This window comes from Suricata suricatta, chromosome 7, assembly GCF_006229205.1.
Source record: "Suricata suricatta isolate VVHF042 chromosome 7, meerkat_22Aug2017_6uvM2_HiC, whole genome shotgun sequence".
Taxonomy (NCBI): Eukaryota; Metazoa; Chordata; class Mammalia; order Carnivora; family Herpestidae; genus Suricata; species Suricata suricatta.
The window spans coordinates 75167032-75173806 of record NC_043706.1 but is presented as its reverse complement, the minus strand read 5'-3'; the positions used below and the strand labels follow the sequence as shown (position 1 = coordinate 75173806).

Here is a 6775-nt window from a genome sequence, read left to right as displayed (position 1 = left end):
GCCACTCTGACTGGCATGAGGTGGTATCTCAGTGTGGTTTTGATTTGTATTTCCCTAATGATGAGTGACGCTGAGCACCGTTTCATGTGCCTGTTGACCATCTGGATGTCCTCTTTGGAGAAGTGTCTGTTCAGGTCTTCTGCCCATTTCTTCACTGGATTATTCGTTTTTTGGGTATGGAGTTTGGTGAGTTCCTTGTAGATTTTGGATACTAGCCCTTTATCTGATATGTCATTTGCCACTATCTTTTCCCATTCTGTCAGTTGCCTACTAGTTTTTTTAAATTATTTTCTTTGCAGTGCAGAAGCTTTTTATCTTGCTGATGTCCCAGTAGTTCATTTTTGTTCTTGATTCCCTTGCCTTGGGGATGTGTCAAGTAGGAGATTGCTGCGATTGGAGTCAAGGAGGCTGTTTCCTGCTTTTTCCTCTAGGGTTTTGATGGTTTCCTGTCTCACATTCAGGTCTTTTATCTATTCTGAGTTTATTTTTATGAATGGTATAAGAAAGTGGTCTAGTTTCATTCTTCTGCATGTTGCTGTCCAGCTCTCCCAGCACCATCTGCTAAAGAGGCAGTCTTTTTTCCGTTGAATACTATTTCCTGCTTTGTCAAAGATTAATTGGCCATATACTTGTGGGTCCAGTTCTGGGCTCTCTATTCTATTCCATTGGTCTGTGTGTCTGTTTTTGTGCCACTACCATACTGTCTTGATGATGACAGCTTTGTAGTAAAGGCTAAAGTCTGAGATTGTGATGCCTCCCATTTTGGTTTTCTTCTTCAATATTAATTTGGCTATTCGGGGTTTTTTGTGGTTCCATACAAATTCTAAGATAGTTTGTTCTAGCCTTGAGAAGAATGCTAGTGCAATTTTGATTGGGATTGCATTGAATGTGTAGATTGCGTTGGGTAATGACATTTTAACTATGTTTATTCTTCTGATCCATAAGCTCGGGATGTTTTTACCATTTCTTTGTGTCTTCTTCAATTTCTTTCATAAGCTTTCTATAGTTTTCATCATATAGGTCTTTTACATCTTTGGTTAAGTTTATTCCTAGGTATTTTATGGTTTTTCATGCAATTGTGAATGGGATCAGTTTCCTGATATCTATTTCTGTTGCTTCATTTTTGGTGTATAAAATTGCAACCAATTTCTGTACATTGATTTTGTACCCTGCGACTTTGCTTAATTCATGGATCAGTTCTAGAAGGCTTCTGGTGGAGTCGATTGGGTTTTCCATGTAGAGTGTCATGTCATCTGCGAAAAGTGAAAGTTTGACTTCATCTTTGCCGATTCTGATGCCTTTTATTTCCTTTTGTTGTCTGATTGCAGATGCTAGGACTTCCAGCACTATGTTAAATAACCGTGGTGAGAGTGGACACCCCTGTCGTGTTCCGGATCTCAGGGGGAAAGCTTTCAGTTTTTCCCCCATTGAGGATGATATTAACTGTTAGCTTTTCATAAATGGCTTTTACGATATTTAAGTACATTTCTTCTATCCCGACTTTTTATCGTAAAATGGCTTTTACGATATTTAAGTACATTTCTTCTATCCCGACTTTTTCGACAGTTTTTATTAAGAAGGGATGTTGTATTTTGTCAAATGCGTTTTCTGCATCTGTCGACAGGATCATATGGTTTTTATCTTTTCTTTGGTTAATGTGATGTATCACATTGATGGATTTGCAAATACCGAACCAGCCCTGTAACCCAGGAATGAATCCCACTTGATCATAATGGATAGTTCTTTTTATGTGTTGCTAAATTCGATTTGTTAGTGTCTTGTTGAGTATTTTTGCATCTGTATTCATTAAGGATATTGGCCTGTAGTTCTTTTTTGTTGGGTCTTTGTCTGGTTTAGGAATCAAGGTGATATTTGTTTCGTAAAATGAGTCCAGAAGTCTTCCTATTTTTTTGGAATAACTTGAGAAGGATGGGTTTTAACTCTGCTTTAAATGTCTGGTAGAATTCCCTTGGGAATCCATCCAGCCCTGGGCTTTTATTCGTTGGAAGATTTTTGATAACTGATTCAATTTCTTCACTGGTGGTGGGTCTGTTCAGAGTTCCAATCTCATTTGAAATTTGAAAGTGCATGTGTGTTTAGGAATTTTCTCATTTCTTCTAGGTTGTCCAGTTTGTTGGCATATAATTTTTCATAATAATCTCTGGTGATTGCTTATATTTCGTAGGGATCAGTTGTAATAGATCCAATTTTCATTCATGATTTTGTCTATTTGGGTGCTCTCTCTTTTCTTTCTGAGGAGCCTTGATAGAGGCTTATCAATTTTGTTTATTTTTTTCAAAAAACAAACTCTCGGTTTCATTGATTTTTTTCAACGGCTATTTTCGATTCTATATTGTTTATTTCTGGCCTGATCTTTATTATTTCTCTCTTCTTCTGGGTTTGAGGTGTTCTTGCTGCTCCCTTTCTAGTTTCCTTAGGTGCTCTGTTAGATTTTGAGTTTGCGCTTTTTCTAGTTTGTTGAAATAGGCCTGGATTGCAATAAACGTTCCTCTTAGGACTGCCTTTGCTGTTTCCCAGAAAGTTTGGATTGTTGTATTTTTGTTTTCATTTGTTTCCATATATTTTTTAATTTCCTCTCTAATTGCCTGATTCACCTCCACATTTTTGGAGGTTTCCTGACTTCTTTCTGTGGTTGATTTCAAGTTTCATAGCATTGTGATCTGAAACTGTGCATGCTATGATCTCAGTTTGTTTGTATTTATGGAGGACTGCTTTATGCCCCAGTATGTGATCTGTCTTGGAGAATGTGCCATGCGCACTCGAGAAGAAAGTGGATTCTTTAACTTCAAGGTGCAGAGTTCTAAATATATCTGTTAATTCTATATGTTCCAGTGTGTCTTTAAGGTCCATTGTTTCTTTAGTGATTTTTTTGGTCTGGTTGACCTATCCATTGTTGTAAGTGGAGTATTAAAGTCCCTTGCAATTAGCACATTCTGTTTGTTTGTGATTGTTTCTGTTTGTGATTGTTTCATGTATTTGGGTGCTCCTGCATTTGGCATATAGATGTTTATAATTATAGCTGTAATTATTATATAATGTCCTTCTTCATCTTTTGTTACTGCCTTTACTTTAAAGTCCAGTTTGTCCGATATAAGTATGAATACTCCAGCTGTCTTTTGGCGTCCAGTCGCATGGTAGATATTTTTCCATCCTCTTTCGATCTGAAGGTGTCTTCAGGTCTAAGTTGAGTCTCTTGTAGACAGCAAATAGATGGATTTTGGTTTTTTATCCATTCTGCTACTCTGTGTCGTTTGATTGGAGCATTCAGTCCATTTACATTCAGTGTTATTATTGAAAAATACGTGTTTAGATTCATTGTGTTCTCCGTCAAGTTCATGTTTGTATTGATGTCTCTGGTGTCTTATATTCCTTGCTACATTTCCCTCATAGAGTCCCTCTTAGGATTTCTTGTAGGGCTGGTTTGGTGGTGATGAATTCTCTTAATTTTTGTTTATTTGGGAACACCTTTATCTCTCCTATTTTGAATGACAGGGTCACTGGATAAAGGATTCTTGGTTGCATAATTTTCCTGTTCATCACATTGATGATTTCCTGTCATTCATTTCTGGCCTGCCAAGTTTCAGTAGATAGGCCTATAACCACTCTGATAGGTTTCCCTTTGTATGTTAGGGCCCTTTTATCCCTAGCTGCTTTCAGAATTCTTTCTTTATCCTTATATTTTGCCAGTTTCACTATGATATGCCATGTCAAAAGTTGGTTCTGGTTATGTTTTAGTGGAGTTCGATATGCCTCTTGAATTTCGATGTCTTTCTCTTTCCCCAGACTGGAGAAATTTTCATCAATAATTTGATCAAGCACACCTTCAGGACCTTTTTCTCTTTCTTCTTCTTCAGGAACTCCTGTGATAGGGATATTGTTCCATTTGATTGTGTCACTCAGGTCTCCAATTCCCCTTTTGTGCTCCTGGATCAGTCTCTCTCTCTTTTTCTCAGCTTCCTCTTTTGCTATAACTGTGTTTTCTAACCTATTCTCCTCTCTGCGTCTTCAATCCATGCAGTGGCAGCCTCCATTTTATTATTCACCTCATTTATGGCCTTTTGAAAGTCCCTAGTCTGTGTATCAATAGTTTCTCTGATGGTTTTTTCAAGCCCAGCGATTAATCTTATGACAATTTTCTAAATCCTTGTTCAGTTGTTTAAGTCTGTTTTGAGTATTTCTGTAGCTGTTATTTCTTCCTGTAATTTCATTAGAGGAGAGTTCTTTTGTTTCATCATTTTGGCTAGTTTTCTGTCTCTTGTCAGTTTTAAAAGATTGTTATGCACTCTGCACCTGTTAGTATGGCTCTATTATAGGAGGCTCTTTGACTGTCTAGGGCCTGTCATTTTTAAGAGATGTCCTTTTAATGGTGTCTCTTGGTTTCTCTTGTTATGCCTATAATTAATATATTTCCTTCCTCAGTGATATTTGGGACTTTCCACTGTGTGTGCTTTGGCTTGTTTCTTGAGGGAGCCCTGAAAAGGAGAGCACAGACAGACACACAGGGAACACAAGCACACAAACGCACTGCAGATCAAGTAAACAAGCAATCCAAATGGGAAAGGGAAAATAAGGAGCAGGAAAGAAAGGAGAGTACACGAAAGGAGGGAAAAAAAAAAGCTGGGGGGACAGAGACAGCCAAAGGTAAAGGACAGTCTTAGAGCATAAAATCTGTGGAGGGGAGAGATAAGAATGAAATAAGGGAAAAATATCTGGATGGTAAGTGTTGATCTAATCATAGCGGGGAAATAAATATTGGTCTTTCCCAGACTCCAGGGGGGAAAGGAAGAAAAGGAGGTAATAGGAAAAGAGAAAACAAGGGAAAAAATTATAAAAATTTAAAAGTAAAAATAATAGGAGAAGAAAAAATTGAAAAAAGTAAAAATAGCACAAAAAGAAGAATCCAGCTCTCCAGCGCAGATGGGCGTGGTTCGATGTAAGTATGTCCGGGTCTCAGGGCCTGCTCTCTGAGGCCCCTCCTTAGTGGATGCAGGGAGAAGAATGGCGGCGCAGCAAGTCCCTCTCAGACCACGCGTTGCCAACCACTCTCTTGAGTCCAACCTCCCCGTATTACGGGCGGGTCATATTGTTTCGGATTTCTAAGTTCCACCAGGCTCCAAATCCTTTTCCACGCACTTTAATGCTTCCACCACCATTAAAATAATCTCCAGCAGCCGGGTGGCTTTCTGGCCAGGACTGCACAGGGGAACTGGAGAGCCAGCCCTTCCCTGGCTCCACCTGAGGTCGGTGGGCTGCCAGGCCCACAGTAAAACAAGCCCACAGAGGGGGACGGATTTGTCTCTCTGCCGCCATTGGCTGAGGTCTCCTTTCAGACTCTCCTCTTCCCCTCAGCTCTCTACCCTGCTGCAGGCTGGCTCACCCTTCACCGCGGGTTCACAGGAGCTCTCCAAAATTCTGTGCCAACCTGCACAGCCACCTGCACGCGCTCGGCCCTGCACAGTGCTGTACAGCCTCTGGACACACAGCTCTCTGCGGGCCTGGGGCTGTCTCGGCACTCTCTTTCCCAGCTCCGCTTTGACCCAGTGCTCCCTCCCTCAGAGTCTCTGTCCCAGTTCTCACTCACTCAGGCATCCATGAGGCTGTTATCAATAAGGGGTCTGTGCGCACACCTCCATTCTTGGAGATCAGAAAGTTGTGGCTTTTAATTCTTCTCAGTTTGATGGTTGCGGTCATGCAGAGGTAACAGTGTTCCCTAGTTCTTCGCCATCTTGCCCCCTCCAGATAATAACCTGCATGCTCTATGTTCTATCAGGATCAGTAGATGGGCACTAATGATATTTTGATGATCTCTAACATTTCAAAAGATCTAGGGCCTTTTAAAATCTTCCCAATGTCATATATTGTTAACCAAAAATAGCTCTAATTTTAAATTTCAATATTTTCATAATTTTGACTTGAAATTTCATAGTTAATGGTTTGGTTTTCATACTAGATGCAAACTGAGTTTTTGTCACTTAGAGAAAGGAGAGTTTTTGTCAAAGGACTTCATAGTCTTTTACAGTGTTTTAGAAGGTGTTGCTTGTGACTGATTCAAGAGTTTGAAAGTCCTTGGTAGTACTAATAGAGTAGCTAAAAGACACCTGTTTAGTTACCACATCACCTTTGTTTTAAGTATGTTCTTTAAGAAAGTGTACTGCAGGGGCGCCTGAGTGGCTCAGTCGGTTAAGCCTCCGACTTCAGCTCAGGACATAATCTTTCGTTTGTGGGTTTGAGCCCCACATCGGGCTCTGTGCTGATGGCTCAGAGCCTGGAGCCTGCTTCTGATTCTGTGTCTCCCTCTCTCTCTGCCGCTCCCCGCTCATGCTCTGTCTGTCTCTGTCTCCAAAATAAATAAAACATTAAAAATTTTCAAAAAAAGTTTTTTCAAAAAAAAAAAAAGGTGTGCTACACAAAAGTGACACTCAGGTGATTCTTCCCAGTAGAGGCTTAATTAACAAATCATAAAACATTTACCTACAGACCCTTTGCCTAGAGCTGCTTTAGTACTACTACTTTCCCCAGAGCTTCTATTTATTTATTTAGTTTTTTCTTTATGTTCCTATAGTACTTTTACTATTGTTGCTTTTCCCAAAACTATTTTTGTTGTTATTACTTTATATCAAAGTATGGTATTGGAATTATATAATCATAGGCAGTATACCCCAGGCTGTGTAGTAATAAGAGTTCTTAATTGTAAAAACCTCATTACTGGAAATCTACATGGCAGTGAGAAAGAATGAAATCTGGCCATTTGCAG

At 39.6% G+C, this 6775-nt stretch overlaps 1 protein-coding gene across 2 annotated transcripts in view; it reads left to right on the top strand.

Annotated features, from left to right (window-relative positions):
* RARS2 (arginyl-tRNA synthetase 2, mitochondrial) overlaps positions 1–6775 on the top strand; it is a 70267-nt gene that overhangs the window by 56324 nt on the left and 7168 nt on the right. The window lies entirely within an intron of this gene.